The following is a 23,449-nucleotide window of genomic DNA, read 5'->3' on the forward strand; positions in this document are numbered from 1 at the left end:
AAATGACTTAATCCTCCTTCCCAGGTCTTCATCAGCATAAAGATGGTCTCTTGAGGCAGTGAGATAACCTATAAGATGTCAAGTACAGTACCTAGCACAGAGTAGGTGTTCAATAGACCTATGTAAAGCAATGATTCGTGTAATGTGTATGAAACCTATAACATAGGGTAATATAGTAAACTCTGGGTTGGAAATCCATCTCTGTCATTTATTAGCTATGTGACCTTGGTCATATACCTTAGCTTCTCCATGCTATAGTTTTTCTGTCTAGAAAAATAGGAATCATAATAATAAGTACCTCTTAGCATTGTTATAAAAATTAAACAAATTATTTTTGTTAGAGTATTTAAACAGAGCCTCTCACATAGAAATCTTTTTTTTTCCTTGCTGAAAAATATAGAACACTTCACAAATTTGTAGGTCATCCTTGTGCAAGGGCCATGCTAATCTTCTCTGTATTGTTCTAATTTTAGTATATGTGCTGCCAAAGCAAGTACTAAAATGGTTTTGTTATTTTACATGTTCAGTTAGCTTACATTTCAAAGTTCCAGTTTTTAGCTTAATGATTACCTTACAACTGAAGTATTTAGAGAGTTTTCTTCATCGAGGATGCCTTTTTTCATTTAGACCCAAAGTTGAGAGATGCCCAGTGAGAAGACTAATGAGTTCCCAGGGCCTATTTTTTAATGATTGATCTTTTAGTCTCAGGTAAGTGTCAATGCAATGAAAACTGTTTAAAAAGTTTCTGCATAGTTGATTGAAAGAACAAGAAAACCTTTCCTAAGGCTTCCAGACAGGCCTATCTATGAGAAACTAAGACCAGGAGCTTGGCTAGTGAGGAAAAAGTCTAATAGGAACCAGAGAATGATGCTAGACTAACTCATACTGTATGTTAAGCATATAGTAAAGCACTTAGGAGTTAGTTGAGGCAGGGAACATGAATAGGTTTATCAGTGGGCTCTATATGTGATGAACAACTTTGAATATACATAAGAAAAAAGCAAGACAAAACAATATGTTTCTTTGGTTTCCCCTGCATGGCATGTGTTACACCAAAGAGGTAAGGGTAATTTGGTCTTACTCTGCCCCATATTAATGCAAGAATTGCTGTAAATGGTAAAATCACTGCCCCAGAGACAGAGGACATATATTTGAGTATCAGCGTGGACATTTCTTACTGCATTAAACTTACATATGTAAAAAGACAACTATAACAATTTCTCTGCTTACTTCATAGGATGTTATAAAATACCATAATTGATGCAAAATAAAATAATATATATAAGAAACAATGTTATATTTAAATGTAAATTATTCTAAATCTCCTTTGAGTCCATTTTCTAAATAAATAATAAAGAACAAAATGATAGATATATTTGCTAACTGAATGCATTTCTATACTTCTTCACACTGCAAAATTATGTATTGCTGAAAGCATTGAAAACACAGAATATTGCTAACAAAAAAAACAAAATGAAACAAAAAAAAATCTGTATCTGACATTCTATCATAATTATATACATATATAATTATGTGAGTCAATTTTTAAAAATAAATTAATCTCTTTTAGATAGATAGATGATAGATAGATAGATAGATAGATAGATAGATAGATAGATAGATAGATAGATAGAGGATAGATGCTAGATGATAAAGTTTTTTTTTTTTTTTTCTTGGCTCTGATTTTCTAGAGAACCCCTGGGGAACACAAGGGATTCCTGAGAGATAGCTAGGCTGAGGTGGCAGACCATCCACACATAAGAACTCCTGAGTTGGAAGGGGAGGAAATCAGAAGACTTTGAGGGTTGTCATTATACATTGTACCAGTAAAGGTGCTGCACACAAGTATACTTTGCAGGTATAGTGATTTTAGGATGTTTATTTAAAAATTAGAGAGTGCAACTTTCCATGTCTACGCTGGGTTTAGGTAGCGAGAAGAACTCAGATGCAAAACTGGATTTGTGAGTTAAGAGTTTGGAAAGACAAGAATACAGGAACATCTAGGATACCATGAAAAGATAAATCTGTAACATTCTCAAGAATATTGGGAAGGTTTCCAATCTCTTGTCACATGATTCTTAATTTTATGTATCAATCTGACCTGGCTGTGAGTTGCCAAAATATATGGTTAAACATTATTTCTGAGTATGAAGGTGTTTCTGAAAGAGATTAGCATTTGAATCAATCAACTTAGTGAAGCATATTGCTCTCCTTGATGTTGTTAGGTATAATTCAATTCATTGAGGGCCTGAACAGAACCAAAAGGCAAAGGAAAGGAGAATTTGCTCTCTTTTCCTAATGATTTGAGCTGGAAATCAGTTTTTTCCTGCCCTTAAGTTGAACTGACACTTACTCAGTTGGTTCCCTTGATTCTTGGGCCTTCAGACTCAAATGGTTCTACACCACTGGTCTTCCTAAGTCTCCAGTTTGCAAATGGCATATCTTGGGACTTTTCAGCCTATATAATGCACAATCCAATTCTTAGTAATAAACCTCTTTTTTTAATGTACATATACACATTTTACATGTATAATACATATTCCATTCATCTATTTCTATTACCTACCAGATTTAGATTAATAAGTTCATGTCAATTTTATATGAATCTTAAGAATAATAACTGAGGGGAATTTTGAGAAGAAAACTAAATTATACAGTTCTGTTCACAGGCTCCATTAGCCCGCATAATACAGATGTCAGTATTGCTGTAACTTCCATTTGTGTCCTCACGCTCTTGAGGTTGCAGGATTCAGGTTTCATCAAAATGGGATTTCCCATGCCTGTGGTCTCATGGCCTGCTTTTGTCTCCCAGCAATATCCTATGAACATTTCCCTAGCCCTTTGTCTTTTAGATCTGTAATGAGTACATATTATCTTATTGTAAATAAATATTTGCTGAATGACTAGGTAAAAAAATTATATGTACATACTACAGTTTATTTAATTTCTCTACTATTTCTAAACATTTAAATTTGGCTGAATCTTTATAGAAATGAGAAATAAAATGGTGATCATCCTTGCACAGATATTTTTATATACATCTAATCAAATCCTAAATGTGGCATTCCTTGGTGAAAAGATATGCACATTTTAATGTGTTTGAAATGCACTGCCAAATTGCCCTCCAGAAATGTTGTTCCAATTTACATACCCACCAATAGAATATGAGAGTGTCCATTTCTATGTACTCTGCCCAGCACTCATAATGATGCCTTTCAGTCATTGCCAATTTGAGAGAAATACAGTATTTCATTGATGTTGTAATTTTCATTTCCTTGGCTACTAGTGTAATTGAAAATAATTTAAACTTGTTTATTTGGCATTTATATTTCCTTATTGGTGACTTGCCAGTTCATATCTTTGCCTTTAACTTCTACTGTAGTGAGTTTTCTGTATTGATTTGTACGAGCTCAACACATGATGATAATAACATCTTTTCATTAATCTTTTAAAAATATTTTTCCTTGTTGATAATTTATTGTTTCCAGAGTTTTGGGGAAAACATGTATTTTAGGTAATCATATATATGAAGACTTTCCCCTTTAATTGCTTAAAGCTTTCCTTACCCTATTATTCTGTAAATGTTATAGTCAATACTTTTAGTTTTCTTATATATTTATGTTTCATTTCTCTATATATAATCCACACGAATTTTATTTTGCAGTATAGTTCATGGTAGGAAATTAAATTAATTATTTTTAAATAGTAAATAAATACAATTTGTTGGATATTCCATTTTTATCCAACAATTTGAAGTGCTATCTTATTAAATATTAATTTATATATAGTATAATATATGAATTAGTATTTAGTTAATTCTCTTTGAGTAATCAGTGCTATACTTATATGATTACTATAGATTTTTGACAAATTATAAACAAACTGCTTAACAATGAAAGAGTCCCTCGTTCTTATTTTCTTGGCTCTTTTCCTTCATTGAGTCTTCACACACACTTAAGAAATATTTTGTGAAATTTAAAAAATAAATTCTAGAATGACATTTGTTGAACTGTCATTAAAATTTTTAATTACTTAAGGGAAAAATTAATACATTTACATTGTGTTTTTCCCATCCTAGAAGAGAGTAATCTTTTTCTTTTTAAAAGTATTTTTATACTAACAGGAAACTCTTGGAGTATTTACTCTGTGGTCATATACATTTCTTTTAAGCAACTTACATATTTCATAAGTAAAATATATGTTTGTTTCATTTAATTGATAATTGCTACATATAAGGAAGTTTATTTTTGTACAATTAATTTTAAAAACTTAGTGCCTTTTATACAATTTCTTTGTAGCTTACCCACTTAAAATACTTCCTTATCATAACCTTCAGTTTTTAAGTGGAATATAATGTAATTTATATACAGTGATGATTTTTTCTCTTTTTCCAAATAATACCTTTTCTGTTTTTCTAGATGTGTTACATTATCTAGAATGTCCAGAAGAAAATTTTTAATTGTAATTGCAAACATACTTTTCTTGTTCCTCAACTTAATAGGAACACCTATTATATTTCACCATTAAATATATTTTGATATATATTTTTGAAGTGGTTTGAAGTAGTTATGCTAAGGAAGTATTCTTCTAATCTTAGTTATAAGTGGTTTTAGTTCTATTGCACTCATATAAATAACTTAATCCAAGATAAAGGAAACAGCATGAGTTCAAAGTTGAGTACAATGTCACTAAAACTAGAGTTGTCAGACATCTTGTACATAATGGATTATTCTATATTTCAAGAACAACTGTGTCAAGATGTATAATCATTCTACATTTGATCTAGATCTGACGCGACCGATGACATCTGTTAGTCCATAATCTTTTCCTTGCCAGTAATAATATACTCCGTGTTTACTGAAAATAAAATATGGCAGCCGTAATAATAAGCAAACATATAAACAATGTCATCACAATAGAGGGCTAGTTTGTCAAATCAAGTTCTAGGTCTGTTGTGTCCTCCTTTTTTAATCCTATAATTGGCATAATTCAGGTATAGTTTTGAACTTCAACGTGAGAAATGAATAGCAATTTGGTCGTTAGGTTTTGAAATAATGACCCTGGTGAAGACTTAAGCATATCTATTGAGCCATCTAGTGGCTGCAGAGTGCACCTGAAAAAAATTAATAACACTGGTGTAAGTCTCCAATTTCAGAATAAAAATGAATGAGGAATGAGGACAACAGTACTTGAATCCCACTCCCACTCTCATCTCCCAAATCAACATGGTCCAGAACTTTGTAAAAGTACAATTTTTTTTTAATCTACAAGGGATTTTATTAATGCATAGAGGAATAACTAGATTCATTTTTAAGTATATACTGCTTAGAGATAGGTTTATATTGCCTTTGTAAAAACAACCACTAGCTAAATAAGGAAAATGTAGGCAAAGGCAGTACCAGATTTAAGTCAGGGGCTGCCAACATGATACAGAAAAACGTAAGTAAAGATGAACAACTAGCAGCTCGGGTATGTGTACAAGCATAAACCATGACTTCTAAGAGAAAATCATTTTAGTTAGAAAAATGCACTTGCAAAAAAACTAAAATTCATGTTCCTTGAAGCAATCTACCAGATTCTGACAGTGATAAAATTACTAAAACTACCTTCCATCTTTTCCTTAAATTTCTGCTTCTGTCTACATTAAAACACAGAGGGGGCAAAAAACAAGCAAACAAAAAAGAATGAACTAGCTTGGATCATAGCTGAGAATGCTGAAGAATAAAGATAAAGCAAATTGATAGCTTTTGAATGTTAATGGGGTTTGTCACCTCCTAGAGTGTGTAAATTGAAGACATCTGTCTAGTCTAAAATAAATTCCAAAAATCCCAAACTAATTGCTTCATATACACAATGCAAAACCTCAGAATTCCATGTGAAAATAAACCTTCATTTAGAAAATAAACTTCATACAATTATAATTTTAAAAAAAAGGACCTGTCAATAAGCCAACGCTTAATACAAAAGGATTATTTTGAAATAAACTTCTTTGGCACTCATTAGAATTGGAAAGAACTGTGAAAATAATCTTGCCACTCATGTCCTTAAGTATGCAATGGTGTTTGAAGAAGCTTAGATGAAACTAATACAGGTTTACATCAGAGGTCTTTGTTGACTTTTTGGCAATTTATAACACACACACACACACACACACACATACACACACACACATAAGGAAAATAATGTGTTTTTTCTCATCTGACCTCTGAAAAATAAATAAAAATACAACAAAGTCATTCCCAACAGAAAGGCCAGATTAATTCCATCATAGCATAGCATCTTGTACCTCTGAGAACAGTTCTGCCTTTTGTCTGTTCATTCTAAAATGGAGTTATAATATTGTTTGCAAGAGGGATGTGAAAGAAAGGGTATTTTAAATTTTCTACCAATGGACAAACATTAGCAAAATCTTTTCTAGGAAGTAAATTAATGTAATAGGAATACTTTTATATGGTATTATAGAATTGAGAAAGAAAATAGTTTCAATGAATGCTACTTTAATTCAGATACTCATGAGAGCACTGCATGGTTGGAACTCTTAATTGCAAGCAAAAGAGACCAAAATTAAACAAGCTTAGGCAAAACAGGAAAATGTATTGACTCATGCAGCTAAGCTACAGAAAGGACAGAATCCTTGTGTCTTCAGGGCTGAGCTGGTAGTGGTGGTAGTGGGAGGGGGGTTGAATGCTGCCCAGACTCTCTCTGAGTATTGCTAAACACTGTGTCAGGCTGAATGTCAGCTTTCTTCAATTCTGTTGCCTGGCTTTTCCTACAAAACTAGAACCAAGTCTCCAATGATTTCTGATCTTTTAGCAACTTTTAAGCTTCACCTTGAAAAGACGCTAAAAAGCACAGTTCAAAAGTCCTTAAGTTTTCTGCTTTTTCTCCTCATCACTATGGCTATAGAAGGCAGTTCATACAGAAGCTATCAGTCACTATCTTGAGAATGGTAAATGGGGTGGAGTGTTGACACTGCAAAGGAAGGAAATGGCTCCTCCCAGGCAAAGGGCGAAATATTGGACATTTAAACCACGTTTCCAGCCTAAGCATAGAGAAGCAGCAGCAGAACAGCAGAATGATGACAAACTTTGAGAGTCAACTAACTCTCTGATATTTACCTGATAAGGAGGGCTCTAGTAAGGCAGGTAGAGACTGCCACCTCTAATCTATGCAGAAGTAGTATCTTCTCTACACTTAGGGAAAATAATTGAGTGGGCCAGAAAATGTTTTGCAAAAGCTTGATTTCTAGTTATTTTACTCCAGAATTCTAGTTTGGACACCTGAAATGGACCTCTTTAATTCTCTCTCTTTTTTTTTTTTTTTGTAGAAATAATCACCTCCACTTCACCTCCACCTCTCAGGTAGATGATTATTTTTGGAATTGGTTAAAAAAAAAGAGTTTGCACCCAGTTGTTTATAAGACATTCATAATGATTTTTTGGAACAGGTTTGTCTATGACACTCCACCTCCCAGCAAGCTTCCATGATCCCTTCAAGGCAAATACTCACACTCCACTCCACGATGGGAGAATCCAAGTCTCTGATTAGAATCTGTTGTTGCTTTATTCCCCTAGGCTCTCGACATGTTTGGGTTAAGTGGGTATTGATGAGAAATCTCATATATCTTCTAGAATAGGGTTCCCCTCCCTCATTCTTCTAAAACAGGAGTCCCCAACCCCCAGGCAATGGACTGGTACTGGTCAGTGGCCTGTTAGGAACTGGGATGCACAAAAGAAGGTGAGCAAGTCAGTGAAGCTTCATCTGTATTTGCAGCCACTCCCTAGTACTAGCATCACTGCCTTAGCTCTACCTCAGATCATCAGGCATTAGATTCTCATAGGAGCACTGGCCCCTGGAGACAAAAAGTTGGGGGCTACTGCTCTAAGATGCCTGCTTCTTAGAACTGACCCCATGAGCCCACTTAGAAAGGTTAATCATGTGTGCAGCCAAAACTTCCCTTGCACTAGGATAAACAAGGAATGAGCAGCTGTCTCTGCTGAAAGCCTATAGCAGATATGGGCCCTCTTAAACTCCATGTCCACTCCAAGACATCCTCCCCCAGCACCACTGTCCAATCTGCAGTTTCAACTATCTAACTTATTAGGGAAACAGGAAATGGCTGAGCATCTTGAGAGATCAGCAAGGTTCTTTCTGGCTTATTGATATCTTTCAAGATGGTGTTTGACCTGGTCTTACTAGTTGAGAGTTTTCTTACTGGACTAGTTATGGAACCCAAATAAAGCACAGAAGCAGAGTCTCCCCAAATTACATCTAACCACTGAAGTTATGACTTGGATCAACTAATGTTAGAATACGGCTTTTTATTCTTAGTTCCTTCGAAACATAGAGATCCCATTGGGGTCTAAATAATAACTCTCCTTGTCTCCTCCAGCTCTTTCTTTTGATATGGCTCCTATATTTGCCTCTGTAAATCACTTCTCTCTCTGGATCTCACTTTGGTTTCAATAAAACCTGTCCCTTTAATTTTACTCATTTTAGTTTGTAATCAGTTTGTGATGCTGATTACAAGTTATTCTCTGATTCTAATACCTCTTAGGTAGGCCCGTCAGGTAGTAGGATCACATAATGACTCAAGCTACAATTTAAATAGGCAAAAAAATGAGGTGTCTTTATTCTCTCAAACTGGTCCAATTTTCCTTAAAAGCTCTACCCACAGGGCAGTAAGAGAATTCCATGCCTTTCAAGTATGATTTGCTGTTATATTGAAGATGACGAAGATGATTATAATGATGATGATAAGCTACCTTCTTTTCCATGCTTCCGTTTGGGAATTAGCTCTCTCAGGCTCTCCTCACACCTCCAGTCTCACTGTAACACTGCCATGAACACATTGTTGGCTTCTGTGACAGGCTGGGAAATGTAAGATTTAATGTATCATATTCTTCTAGATCTGAATAAATTGTGAGAACTTAAGAAGCACCAGGAGGTGAAGCCAACTTGTCTTCTTAGAAAGAACAAGGAGTTTTGATAACAGTGAGGCAACTTCAAGTACTATTGAATTTTGCAAAAGTCAAAAAATCATAAATCAGAGAGTAGAAGGACTACCAAAACAATGTGATTATCTTCATAATTCAAACAGAGATAAGAATTTAAGAATCATTAACAGAGTGGTGGAGGTGTAAGAATTCATACAAATTCAGAAGAGAGGGAGAGAGAACAAAATTTGTAGAACACTGATACTTTAGATACAGCAAAAAAAAAAAGCAAAAATAAGAAAAAGGCTATGAGGTAATGCTAGAATGCTAGCAGTGAAAGAGGTAGGAAAAAAAAACTAAGAAAAAGTAGGGTCCTACAAACTAAGGAAGAAGAGCGTTTTTAGAAACGAGGTCTCTACAAATGGCAAGTACAAGATATAATAAGATGAGAACCAAAGATAGATAAATCTATTAAATGATACAATTGGAAGACCATTAAAGGTATACATCTCAAAGGACTTAGAGATTAAAAAGAAAAAAGCTTACAGTGGTTTAAAATGATTCGTATTGTAATATAAACTGTATACTGTACTTTAGTTCTCTGTATTAGTTTCCTACTGCTCTATTACCATAAGCTTATTGACTTAAAACAGCATGACAAAAATATTTTACAATTCTAGAGGTCGAAAGTCCAAAACAGGTCTTACTGGCCTAAAATCCAAGTGTAGTCAGGGCTATCTGTGTTCTTTCCAGAGACTCTAAAAGAGAATCCATTTCCTTGCTTTCTTAGCTTCCAGTATTCCTTGTCTGGTGACCCTTTCCATCTTCAAATCTCTCGGATCATAACACTCCTATCTCTCTCTCTCACTTTTGTAGAGCTTTAGTGGTTATTTTGGGCCCACTCAGATAATTCAGAATTATCTCATCATTTTAAAATGAGATGATTAGCAAACTTAATTCTATCTGTAGCCTTAATCTCACCTTGTCATATAATATAGCATATTATATGCAATTACATGCTATTACATATTATATGCATATTACACACTCTAGGGATTAGGACATGGACATTTGTGTGTGTGAGTGGGGGGAGGAGGTTCTGCTACCACATTCTCTGATTTGATTTTTTAAACTTAATTGTATGTCTCAGAGATTTATTGTGTGTACTATGTAGTCAAGTATTTAACAACTAGTATGCAGGAAACCAATTGACCAAATAGATACTGGCCGTAGTGCTGGGGGCCTCCTGTTATTTAAGCCATTATCCTGCTTATAATCAGTTTCTATATTATGAAGGATTTTCAGGGGTTTGGAGGTGGGGGGCTGAGGATGGTCTGGGGTACCTCAGCAAGTGGAGGATACTTGGAAAAGTAGACCAGAAGCTTTCTGTCAAATAGTACAGAAGTATATTAATATTTCAATAACTGATAGAACCACACCATTGTATGCCAGCTAAACATCAGCCCTAGTTGTATTTTATATGCTGACATATATGTAAATGCATGTAACAAAAAGGTCTGGAAGGAAAAGCCCTAAATTATTCATAGTAGTTATTGCAAAAGAAGGTTTTGGTGTTGAAAAGGATCATCAAAGACACCTGAGATCTTCTCTTAGCATTTTCATTTTTTGCAGAGATAATCTATTCATATATTGTTTACATAATTAAATTTAAGACTTAGAAGGATCTGAGAAATACACACCAATATCGGATTTTCTCTGAGGAAGAGCCTACAATTAGGCAGGAGGATAAAAGTCAAAGAACAATGGAAGTATTAGCTTTATAATCTGACTAGCTTGAGTTTTGAAATGCGTAAGATTTCATGTAACTCAACAAATAAATTCTAAAATGTGTTAGTCAAAATGTATCCAGTCTAAAATGTATAACGCACACAATAGATTCAGTTTATATGAGAATTTCGTATACAACAAAAGTGGCACTTTAGGGTCAAGTATACACTTTTATTAAATGCTAGTGAAATTTCTGCATTTCCATTTAGAAAATAGAGCTTTGTGCTCTCACAGAAATGAATTCTAAGTGCAGTTAAGGAACTAAATGTAAAAGCAAAATCATATGTAAGTATAAAAGTGCTTATTAATTTCTAGATAGTGGTGACCTTCTAAAACATGCCCAAAGAGAATGAATAAATGGCAAGTCTATGTTAATGTGTAGAGTTCATTTACATGAGAAAAGATATCATAAAATATTAAAAAGCAAAGAAAACTATGAGAAGTACTCAAAACAATTAAACATAAAGAATTAATAACGAGAGAAACATGGGAAAATTGTAATCAATAAAAAGGCAAACCATACCAAAAGACAAATTAACAAAGGACACGGAAGAGAAAATGCAAATAGCCAATGCATATATATAAAGATGCTCAATTTCTCTTCTAATTAAGGAAATAAAACTTAAAACAACATTGAGTTTTTCCATCTTAGATTGGTAAAATAAAAAAGGGCTACTAATAGCCAGTATTGAGGATATGAAGCAATCAATTCTTACACAGTATTGCCATTGGTTTAGCCATTTTGGAAGACAATTGAGAAATATTTATTCCAGAATGAAATACAATTTAATCCTAGTTATGTTAAAAATAAAATAAAATGTTATCTATACAGGTATAAATATATGTATGAAAATGTGCAAGAATGGGTCTGAAAGGATCACACCAAAATAGTAAAAGCAGTTACTTTCAAGTAACTTTCAATGGTCTTGAAATAGGTCATAGAGCTTGTGAAGAGGTACCAGGGAATCAGGGGAGGGTTAACTTTCCTTTTTTGTTTAGATCTTTTTGGAGTGAGAATAGAATCCATGTGTTTCTTGTGAAATAAAAAGAAAAAAATTGCTATAAAATTGAAAATCCACAGTTACATGTTTACGGAGGCTTAAGAGAGTAGTTATTTGTACCCTCAGACCCCAAACCTTAGGAACCAAGCCTGGTTCTGCAGCACTCATTCCATGAGATTTTGGAAAGATCATTTAGCAACTCTGAATGTTAATTTCCTCACCTGTAAAATAGAAACTCCATAACTGCCATGTTATCGTTTACAGTTATTTTGAGAACAAAAAAAATGTATTAAGTTATATAAAAGGGTTTTATAATCTATAAACTGCTATTCCAATGTCAAAACTGTTACCAATTATGTGAATAATTTCAATTAATATCTAGCTATGGATGAATATTTAAAAAGCCATATTTCAAACTAAAATAAAATCTGCTTAATGTAGTATATGGTTAATCTGATTGATTCTCTCTTCTAACTGTTCCTCTTGCTCCCTCCCTCATTTCCTTTGTGTTTCTTTCCTTCTTAATGCCTTCTATCTTTTTGTTTTAATTTTAAAATTAAGATTAAAATTTTAAATGTTTTAAAGATTATGAAAAAAGTAAATATCAATATGAAAAATACCCTTATTAATATCACCCAGACTTAACTGTTGATATTTTTCTCTTTGTTGTTTAGAGAGATACAGAGAAAGAGAGAGAAAGAAAGAGAGAGAAAGAAAGAGAAGAAAAGGAAACTACATCTCCTTTTAATCACTATCTCTAGTTTCTTTTCTCTCTTTACCTTTCTAGTGGAATGACTATCATGAATCTGGCTTATAAACTTCAGTACTGTTTAAAAAATATAATTCGTGTACATAAGTATGTCCATTAACTTTCTCTGGTTGTCAGTATTGTTTTTTGTAATGTTTTTTAATTGTTTGTTAACAATTATAAATTATAGCCTCTGACTCTTTCCTTGAGTTGAATTTATAACTTCAAAGCCTACCAAAATCTGTGGTTCTTGCTTCATGCATAACTGTTTAGGTGAGAAGTTTGGGAACCAGAAATAATGAACATTTGTTGATCCCCTATATATGGCAATATACATTTACATACATTATTTCAATTATTAAGATAACCAAGTAAAATTTTTTCCTCTTCATTGTATAGCTTAAGATCTTAAGCTCTTCTCACAATGAACACCCTGATCTAAGCCACCATCTTTCCACTACATAACTGCAGCAGTCTAACTGTTTTGCCTGTGTCCCTCTTGCCTCCTATATTCTCTTCTCACACTGAAGTCAGAATAAGATCTTGTCATGTCTGGCCAAGGCTCCTTTAGAGCTTGTCACCTTGTTGAGAGTTAAGAATTCTTACAGTGGCTGCAAAGGCCCTGTATCATTTGGCTGCCGTTACCTCTCTAACTTATCTCCTGCTTCCTTCATTCAATTTCTGCTGCATTAGGAACCAGAAATAATTAACAATTATTGATCCTCTATTATATGGCAATAAACATTTACATATATTATTTCAGTTTTTAAGATAACCAGCTTCTGATTTCTGGAGCTTCATATATCTCTCCTTAGTGAGCATTACTTTATGACACATTTATTTATTTCACCCTTCTATCTTTCCTCCCAAAAGATGTAAATTTCATGAAGGCAGAAACATTTCTGTCTTTTATTTAAACACTGGTACCTAAAATAGTGTCAGGCACATAGTTGGTGCTTAGAAAATATTTATTGAATAAATAGATGACTCTTCAAACTATTTAACCAGTAAGGAATGAATATACAGCACATAAAATATATATATATATCTAACACCAAACAGTGGATTCTTTTATGCCAAACAGCCTCTGGGGAAAGCCCAAATGGATCATAGTGATTGTGGAAACCATTGCTGGAAATCTGGGAGAATAACTGAATAGTATCTTCCTTAGCAGCAGAAGTGAAACAGGGAAAGATTACACCTATGTAAAAGCCAGTGGTTCCACTCCTGCTTGAGAGAAGTGGGGAGAGTAGAGTGGTTTTGGTCTGCTCCCAGGACTCAAACCTGGAATACAGGATCTGAAATCAGACAAACTGACACCTGCCCTCCACACTACAAGAGTTAGAACCAGATATGGTAGTTTTTATATCACTCAGAAAGATTTTATTTTTCTCCTGATTTAAGTCAAACCTTCTCCCCCCTGGACATAAACTCAAACATCTAGCCCAAAGAATACCTATTCATCAGGAAGAGATATCAAGGAAAAAAATAAATAGTCAAATGTTTAGAAATACCTTTGATTCTTATCAAGTTTGAATGATTTAAGTGGTTACTAGTCACATAGCGTAGAATTATTTGGGAGTATCATTTTTTTGTCTGTAGTCTCTCTTTCCCCTAAATCACGTGCACTCCTTATTTTCAGGGTTACCCTGCTTCTTCCGCAGTGAGCTTCCTTTGATTGAAAGTTGATAGGGCACAGTTTGGCAGGTTCTTTGGATCCGGAGGGCAGAGTTTGAACTCCCCTGGGAGCCAATTGTATTCTTCAGGAGGAAATGTGGCTCATCTCTTGAAAGTCCTAAAAACCAGACTCTAAATTATTCTCCAAGGCCATTCTCCTCTTACACATCTACCACCAAGTACCATATTTCACTTCTTTCGTTCCTTTTATATATCAAGTTGTGATAAATGCAAATGGAACCTTTCCAGTAAAAATAAGTTCATCTGCACAAAACCCTATGGTACCCCGTGGCAATTCATTATTTTTCAATTAAATTTACTGCTAGTTGGCAGTTGCCCTAGTTTAATTTTCTGTTGTTTGTTTACTGAACAGGGAAACACATAATACAAAGCATAATAAAAGTCAGATTGAGTTAATTAAATGTGGAACTGGAAAACTCTAACTCTGCCTTGTGAACAGTTTTCTCATTAGATCTCCTTGAAAAATATCATTTTTAGCTGAAATTTATTTTGACATTTACAAAACATTATTCATTGGGGTCACATTTTTTTTCTACAACTCCAGGAAGGTAGTTGACATAATTCACATTATTGGGCGGGAGGGATGAAGGGGGATAACAGGTAGTGTTGGGAGTCTAAATTATTTAAATCAGCTTGTGGTTCTTCTGGGGCAAGAAGAGATGGTGCTGTCCTGTTTTTTCCACAGGGCTGTGGTGGGTATAAAGACCAGGACACATCCAGAAGGATTAGAGACTAAACTCTATAATTAAATCGCTTCATTTCATTTTAAGACATCTTTAGAAACTCTCTGATGCCAGTCTTGTGATTACAGTATTTTTTGTATGCAGACTATCAGCATCTCGAAAGCAAGAACAAAATACGAACCTATAAGAGAGTGCTTTTAGGGAGTAAGGAAATAAATCCTGAATTTTATAAAAATTCAGAGGCATTTCTTGGGTCACATCTGTCATGTAGATATAAAATACATTTGAATCTATAACTTCAAATGGCTTAGGGAATTATGATGGAAAGTTGAATAAACTTCTGTTCATCTTATGAGATTTAACCACATATATTTAATTAAAGTATATATTATTTTCCAGACCCATGGTTGGCTTTTAATATGTGCTATGGTTATTTAGAGGTATAATTTTCAAGGAGAACCTCTGGGAATCTCTAAAATATTCTGTCTTTGTATATAGCAGTCTGTTCAAAGACAATGGAAAACTTTTCACCTATTATTTTATTAATGGTAATAGGTTTTATTTTCCAGAGAATACAAATATGCTTCTCTTATTAGACATTTTACACAAGAATTTTGGAACACTACTATTTAATTTTAAATCAAAATTATAATTTTTGTCCAGTATTAATATTGTTAAAGTATTAAAATAATATTTGGATATTTCTTATTTAGCGTTATTATTGATATTTACCTGTGTCGATTTTTAAAATTTTCTTATTCCAAAATAATACATGTTTATTATACAAAAATGTGGGGAAAATAAAAGTATACATAAGAAAATTAAACTTATACTTAATCTCTCAGAGCCATAAAAGTAATTACTACCTGACATTTGCTGTGAAATCTGATGATAATTTTATATGTTCATACATAAAATTTTATTTTAGTTATGCCTATCTTGTATTTAATTTATATTAATTTAATTATACCTATAATAGATTTTCAAAATCTCAGAGACAAGTTAATATTATGCCTTTCCTGTACAATTCATCCCTTGCTTCACCCTCTTTCCCCCAACCTACCTCAGACCTAGCTTCAATTCCGCAACTATCACCAGAAATAACCAATGATGTTCACTTAACGTGTACATTTTGGATGTTTCTGCAGATAACTACAAATATATTTGCACATGTAGAAATAGTTATGTTTTTTCTTACTGTTTTTAAACATAATTAGTATCAAACATATAAAGGTATAATTATTTACTTTTTAATATTAAACTATATTGTGAATTTTTTCATATTAGCCCACAAACTTCCAGCAAGATTTTTAACAGCTACATAATTTATTATTGCTTATATTCATAAATTATTTAACTATTCCTCATACTGATAGAAATTCAACTTGTTACCAATTTTTTCTACTTTGTAAATCTTGGACTCAGCTTTTTCAGACAAGTGTGAGTATTTCTGTGGGGTATATACCAATATATAGATTTGTTAGGTACAGAAATAATAAAATAAATTAAACACCTATCTATATTTAGGTATCACAAAAAACTTAGAAGTCACAGGAAGAAAATTTGGATTGTTCATCTTAACCATGAGGAAGTTTATTACTTTGAAAAGAAACCTTCTTAAGTTTCTTCTTAAGAAAACTTTTGTTGCTATGTTATTTATATTTAAATGCTTTTGGAACTGTGATTAATTTTCACATTAGACATAGTTTTAAAATTTTACAGTTAAGGACCTTAACATTTTCAAACCTTAAAGCTAATTTAAAGTGATGTCAATGAAAATGGCAGAGTCAAGACCTTGAAAATTTTCTCTTCCATAAAGGCAATGAGAACACTTACAAAGTTGTCAGAATTAAGTTTTCCACAACATTGAAAATTAACCAAAGCTTTAAGCAATCCAGAGAAAAGTTACTCAAGAAAAAAGGCTGGATCTCGATAAGATAGCAAGCTTTGTATAATTTAAGCTATTGACACCCCCATCCCATTTCCCCAGCTTTGCAGAATCCCTGAAAACCAACAAACTACAATTGCAGTGAAAACCAAAAGCCCGGCAACCACTTAAAAGGGCCAATTAGGGTAGGAAACTGTTCAAAAATCCCATTCCCTGCCTGCTGGTTCCCTAGAAAACCCTATTTGAAAGATCGTCTTTATTTGACTTGGGGCTATACCAGTATGAATACCTTTTAGATCTACTTTTTTTATCTATGATCTGACACAGTGAGTACAATCTGATACACTGACTATCTACAGATCGTCAGTGTGGTGACCACAGAGCTTCTTAGTAATTATAATGTACAGGTCCTTTTACTAGCAAAAAATAAAAATAAAAATAAAAAAAGTTCTTAGTGGAATCACTTTGTCACAGGACCACTTGGTAGGTTTTAAGTAAGATTCCATTCCTTAGGTGGTAAAATGTATTTTAGTCACTTTCCCTCTTGGCAGAAAATGAGTGATTGACACAGTCTCTGTGTTTTAAGTGTTAAGATAAGGTGGTGAAAATCAACCTGCTCAGTTAGAAATGGAGATAAGGATTCTAGGATAAGAAAAGCCTTGAGATCTGTCTAGTGAACTGGCTGGTAGAGAATTGAGCAGTTCATAAAGCTGACAGGTTGGGAGTTGAAAACATTTTTTCTCAAGCAGAGGTGAAATGTTAGTTATTCTCCAGAGCTAAGTGTGGATTATGAATTCACTTATTTAAATGTAAGAAAGAGTCTATATATTTTTTAATGGAATGTCTTACCATAGCCTATTATGGATCTGTAAAGATGTAGTAAAATGTTGTTTAATAGATGACTGGTTTTGCAAGAATATGACTGGTTTTAGCAAAAAGTCTCAAGACAAAAGAAAGAAAGAAAGAAAGAAAGAAAGAAAGAAAGAAAGAAAGAAAGAAAGAAGAAAGAGAAAGAAAGAAAGAGAAAGGAAAGGAAGGAGGAAGGAGGAAGGAAGGAAGGAGGAAGGAAGAAGGAAGAGACTGAGAGGGAGGGAGGGAAGAAAGAAAAAGAGTTCCTCTTAGAGGTTTTACTGACTCATCTAATTCTGGGTGACATGAGCAGTCACAGTTCTATAAAGCCTAATATCTTTTCATTGCAATATGTCCTATAAAGTATTTGCCCTATTGTTCTTCATGAATAAGGACATTTTAAAATTGGGAGTTAACTCCTTTAGAAGTTAGCTTTAATGTAGAATTGTTTCCTTAAATAAATTAACTTGTATACGCCAGTGGCTAATGGGGAAAAGAAAAAAAGACCTAAACCATATGTAGTAGGGATACTAGAACTGGCTAAATGTGGTATTCAAGAAGATATCAGAAGGTGCAGGGAAGTGGGGATATTAGAACAAATTAATTGTATGAGGTCAGAAAATCCACCGATTGATAATATACTCCAAGGGGGTTCGGAGAACACTTCCATCTTCAAGTAATGTCCTTTGAAGGTGAGAGCTGACAACAATAGATTTGTACCTCTTGTATCGTGGGGGATGATAGGCTTCTATAATGGCAGTACCAGGTAATAATGCTTAGCAGTGAGAGAAAAGGCGAATGTTATTATTGCAATGGGCAACAAGGCAAGAGTGGCAATAAGAGTGCCTATGTCTGCCAATTCCTAAATAATCATGATGCCCTGAGGGACAAGATACATAGAATGCCAACTAGGGCATTACTTAAGTTGTAAAAGGAAAAGGAAAAGGAGTGAGAGGTGTAGAAAAGAAGTTGGACATTTGCCGCAATAAAACTGCAATTCCTGATCCAGTTGCCAGATTGAAGTCACAAACCCAGGATCATTCATTAAAGTGGATATCGACCTGCTGAGGAAGAACTCTGCAGTATCATCACAAGCATATTCAGTAAACATTCTCCATTACTTACCCTAAATGAACTGCAGACATTCACCAGGGTGTCTGTACACTAGGGAAAGGAGGATACCCAGATTTTTAAGGAACAGATGGCTAAGGAGTCTTAACTGACACTGACATTCAGGAAACTTAAGTTCCGATATGTCCTCCAATTAAAGTACATTCCAGCACATTTGAAAGCTGGTATAAATGGAATCCTGTGATGAGTCCACAATGGCTTTCTGTTCCCAAGTGTATAATTGGGATAAATATATTTAGTAACTAACAGAACTCTTACATTGATTCTCTGAGTTATACAGTTATAAGAGAACTAGGGAAAGACCTAGAAATTACCCATCCCCCAGCACCCCAGTGAAGATTGTAAACTAGAGGAATACTGTCTTTATAGCAGTCCACTTTCTAGGAAGAATTGAAAAGATTACTACCAGCATCAAAGACACCGAAAGAGGCGGGGCTGGTGGTTTCATCCCATTCCCTTTTAATTAAACTGTCTGGTGCTAGCAAACACCAGATGCATCATGTTGAATGAAAGTGGACTGCTATAAACCTAAAATCATCCCCAATTTCAGCTGCCGTGCCAGATGAGACATTTTTATGGAAAAGAGCAGCACAGTTTCTGGCATTTGGTATGTGGTTATCAAGTTGGTTAATGTGTTCTTTTTAATATCCATCAGAAAAGAAGAATCACAATTTACTTTTATGTGAGAAAGGCAACAGTCCATGTTCCATTTGTCCAGGCTTTGTTTATTTTCCAGTTCTCTGTCATAGAAAATGACTTCAGGGAACTTGACTATCTTGACATTCAACAGAATAGTGTGTTGGTTCACCATATTGATATTATGCTAATCAGATATGATGAGCAGGAAGTGGCAAGTACCCTGCACCCTTGAAGAAATCTAATTCTTGCAGGCATGTGGATATATTATTTCTAAGGTAAAGGACAAGTTATTGGAGTATGAAACCTCTACTGCTAAGAAAGTGAAAGAGAATGAAATGAAACAAAGTTGGTGAGGTAGGTGGAGGTCAAATCATATAAAGAATTATAAACCATGGTGAAGAGGTTAGAAGGTACTCTTAGTACATTGGAAAATTTGAAACAAAAAAGAAATAGGTACTAATTTATTTTATAAGCTCACTTTGCTGAATAGATTATAGGAGTGGAAGGAGACTATCGTTATCATCTAGGTGAAATAATGATGCCTTAGATTAGAATAGCAACAGAAGATCAATATTATTGGTCATGCCTTGATCATGGTTTTAACATATTAACACTAAATATCTGGCTTTGCCTAAAATTAAACTAGTACTGTTTGACTGGGAAAAAATTCTCATTTGCAAGATATGTTGGCTTCTGAATTCTCAGATAATTCTCAAAGGTACCTGGTTTGATTCAAAGTCAGATGTCTTAGTCCCAGTTTGGTATGTTAGGGTGTGGAGTGATAGAATGACTTGTCATGGGTTGTGTCTTCCTTCTGATATGAACTTTATAGCTGGCCTAACTGCCCCAGAAAGAAGACAAGCTTATGTTTTCAAATCCTTAACACACTGGGGTTTGATACTTTTAAAGCACTTTGTAGAGGAGTCCATTTGTGCATCAGCACAATGGATCAGTGTGTCGAACCTCTTTAGTTGTAAAAAGTGGTATTTTACAGCTGATTCGTTGTGCCTAGGACTCATAACAGTAATAAGACTGTCCATAGGCCATGCCTTGCTGAGTTGAGGTGCCAAGCTGATTGTTTTCTTCAAGGAACCAGGAGTTGAATCAGAGCTCAGATGAGCTCCAAATGGCAAGATGTTTTCCATTACAGTCCAGATTCATGACCAAAATTTCCTCTTCTACAGTACTGTCAGATAAAATGTTTATTTCCCACTGATTAGTTAACAACTCTCTTAGCAACATGCTGTCATTTTAATAATTGACTACTCTACAATGTTGGATTATTTCTACTTATCTCAGTATATTTGCTACTGTTCTTACTTCCTCCTGTCCCACTCTTTTCAAATAGCACAATCAGTCATAAACAAGGAAAATAATCATAAAGTTTTTTAATGAGAGTTTTATACACAAGTAAAATCTGATTCTCAGAACTCGAGGAATATAAAGGTTTCACAGGCTCAAGCAAAAAGTTTTTTTTAGACCAAAGTGGAGATACAAAGTGCAGACAGAAACTAAAGGCAATCATCAGAAAGAGGTTTTCCAGAAATAGAAAAAGCACCCATTGATACAAGGAGCACTTCAACAGCACTGGAGATCTTGAATGCTCTTGATGGTCAAGGCATGTTTTCAAATCCCTGTGAGTCCTGCCAGTTAGCAGTCCTGGGCACTGTCCCAGCTCACTTTATATTGCCACACAAAAAAAAAAAAAGAAGGAAAGAAACTCTTTGTCACTGAGGTGGTATCCCACAGCCAGCTGCAGCTGTAGTTTCCATCCTGATGCCATCCACATGGGTGAAACTCTAATCTGGCAAAGTAAAGCTAGCAGGAATCTGAATTTCCCTACTGTCTTTGTCAGAACCTCCAATATTTGATGAGACGTATCCAAGTTTCTGAAGAAATTTCTCTAAATTCTAGGTGCAAAACAAACAAAATCCTCTCTCTTGTAGGATGAGTCGAAAGAGAAAAATCCCCAGAGTATGAAAAAATTAGATGGTTCAAAAGAGGGGGTTCTTAAAGGAATTCATTTCTAGCACAATGTCATATTCCTTCTCAGAAAAAGCTCCAAGCAGCCACCTCCAAGCAAGGCTTTTGGACATTTCAGGACTAAAGTATAAATCTAACAAGAAGAAACTCACCAGAACTAATAGAAGATTTATTTCACAATGCAGAATCATTTAGGTGAGTCTTGGAAGCAGAGCATAAGTGGAAATTCTTGTGAGTTTTAGCTGACAATAAATTTAAAATGTTTCAACTACTGATGAGATCATTTTTAAACAGTTAATATAATCTTTTGCTGGATTCATAGAAGTAAAATTGAAATAATAGTCTCACTCTTTACTGGCCTTATCATTGCTAAGTACCACTCCTCAGAGTGAATCTAGACAAATTGGAGCCCAAGATAGAAAGGATGACCAGGAAGGTGAAAACAGAACATATGTTTGAAGGAAGTATGACATCAAAACATTGTGGAACTCAGTTTTGTTTAGCCTGGAGAGAACGTGAACCCCATCTTCAACAATATAAAGGATAATCATGCGGAAGGAAGATTGTACTTATTTTGTATGGCCCAATGTGTAAAACTTGGTCAAAATAATGAGCTATATCAGTCCATGCAAGAAAAGATGGTCTATAATAACTATTTAAGAAGAACTAGGGGATGGAATTTGAATGTTTCCTATTACTGGTTGGATTTAAGAATAAACTGGATGAATATTTGTGCGAACATTGTTTCAAGTTGAACTTAATGGCTATTGAGGCTATTCTATTTCTATGATTTTATGAGTCTTGATTATAAGCCCCTAAAGGGCAAGTGCTATATTATGTGCTTTTATATTCTAAAAGCTGTCCTCAGTTTAAGCATGTAATAGAGTGGGTTGATATTTATGGCTAGATTATTTTTTTCTTCGGTCCTTGGGGGCATTGAAGTTTTGCCAAGTTCTAAACAATTATTTCCAAAGAAAAAGAGAACCTCCTAAAAGAAATATGAAAAGAAGATTATATCATTAGTCAATCACATCAGAAAAACCTTGACTAATCATCAGACAACATCATAACCTTTAAAAGATAAGCATCATTATGGCACAGAAAAAAAAAAAACTTCTCTGTATCAGAGAAGCTTATAAATCATTATCTAGTTTTAGAGTTTCTCTGTACTTAATATTTAAATGAATTTATGAGATTTATTTATTGTGAAACAAATTACTATTAAAGGACCTAACTGAACGAAAAATATAATTTTATATTTTTAATATTTTTAAAGCAAGGTATGTCCCTTTGCTTATAATAATTCACCATAAATTCAAATGACAATTTCCAATCTAAGATATAGTGGAGGATTGGTGGAAACATGGGGAATGAGAAACATCCCTAGATCTCTCCCCCTGAAACAACAATAAGTTAAACATCTAAAACTAAACAAAAAACACCCAACTGCACACCAACACATCTGAGTGTGGGATCTGTGCATAAGAGCTACCACAAGTCAGAACCCCAGGTGGATAAGGAGTATTAAAGAAGCTGCCTCCTGCAGCGCCAGAGCTCCCTGCAGGAGGAGGGGGAGGGGTGAAAGTGCGGAACTTCCCTGCATAGTACTGCCTGAGACTGTAGTGAGCACCTCATAGCTAGTGGCAGGGCCCAGTCAGCAGGGCAGAAGACAGAGAGGTGGGTTGGGACAGGATTTTTACCAGTCCTGGTTGCAAAACTGAGGCTAAGCCCTCAGCCTCCAACTTCCAGCCCAGAGGGACCCTTCCCCCATACCCTCCGAGTGTCAGCACTGCAGAACCCAAGGGAAATCTGAGCAAACGTTGCCGAGACTGTCGCTGACATTGGCAGGGACTGAAACTGAGTAGCAAGTGGGATTAAATAATTTATAAAAAAGTAAACAGTCATTTTTAGGTTTTATATAGAGCGGGGATCCAAGAGGCTTAGATGCCACCTACTGGAATCCAAAAGAAAAGCGCCTTCTTTGCAGCAGGCTAAAGAGGGACCTTTATATAATAAATCTTCTTTCTGGAAAAACAACAGAATACACTTCCATTAATGCCCAGGAGGAGAAATAGTCCACTAAACACCAAGAACAACCAAGGTGA

At 34.5% G+C, this 23,449-nt stretch overlaps 1 non-coding gene across 1 annotated transcript; it reads right to left on the reverse strand.

Moving 5' to 3' along the window:
- Positions 1-390: 390 nt before the first annotated feature.
- Positions 391-497, reverse strand: LOC118604386. Its single transcript, XR_004951702.1, has one exon. It is a non-coding gene; the product is annotated as a U6 spliceosomal RNA (small nuclear RNA).
- Between the last annotated feature and the right edge of the window lie 22,952 nt (positions 498-23,449).

Source organism: Rousettus aegyptiacus, unplaced genomic scaffold, assembly GCF_014176215.1.
Source record: "Rousettus aegyptiacus isolate mRouAeg1 unplaced genomic scaffold, mRouAeg1.p scaffold_m13_p_6, whole genome shotgun sequence".
Classification (NCBI taxonomy): Eukaryota; Metazoa; Chordata; class Mammalia; order Chiroptera; family Pteropodidae; genus Rousettus; species Rousettus aegyptiacus.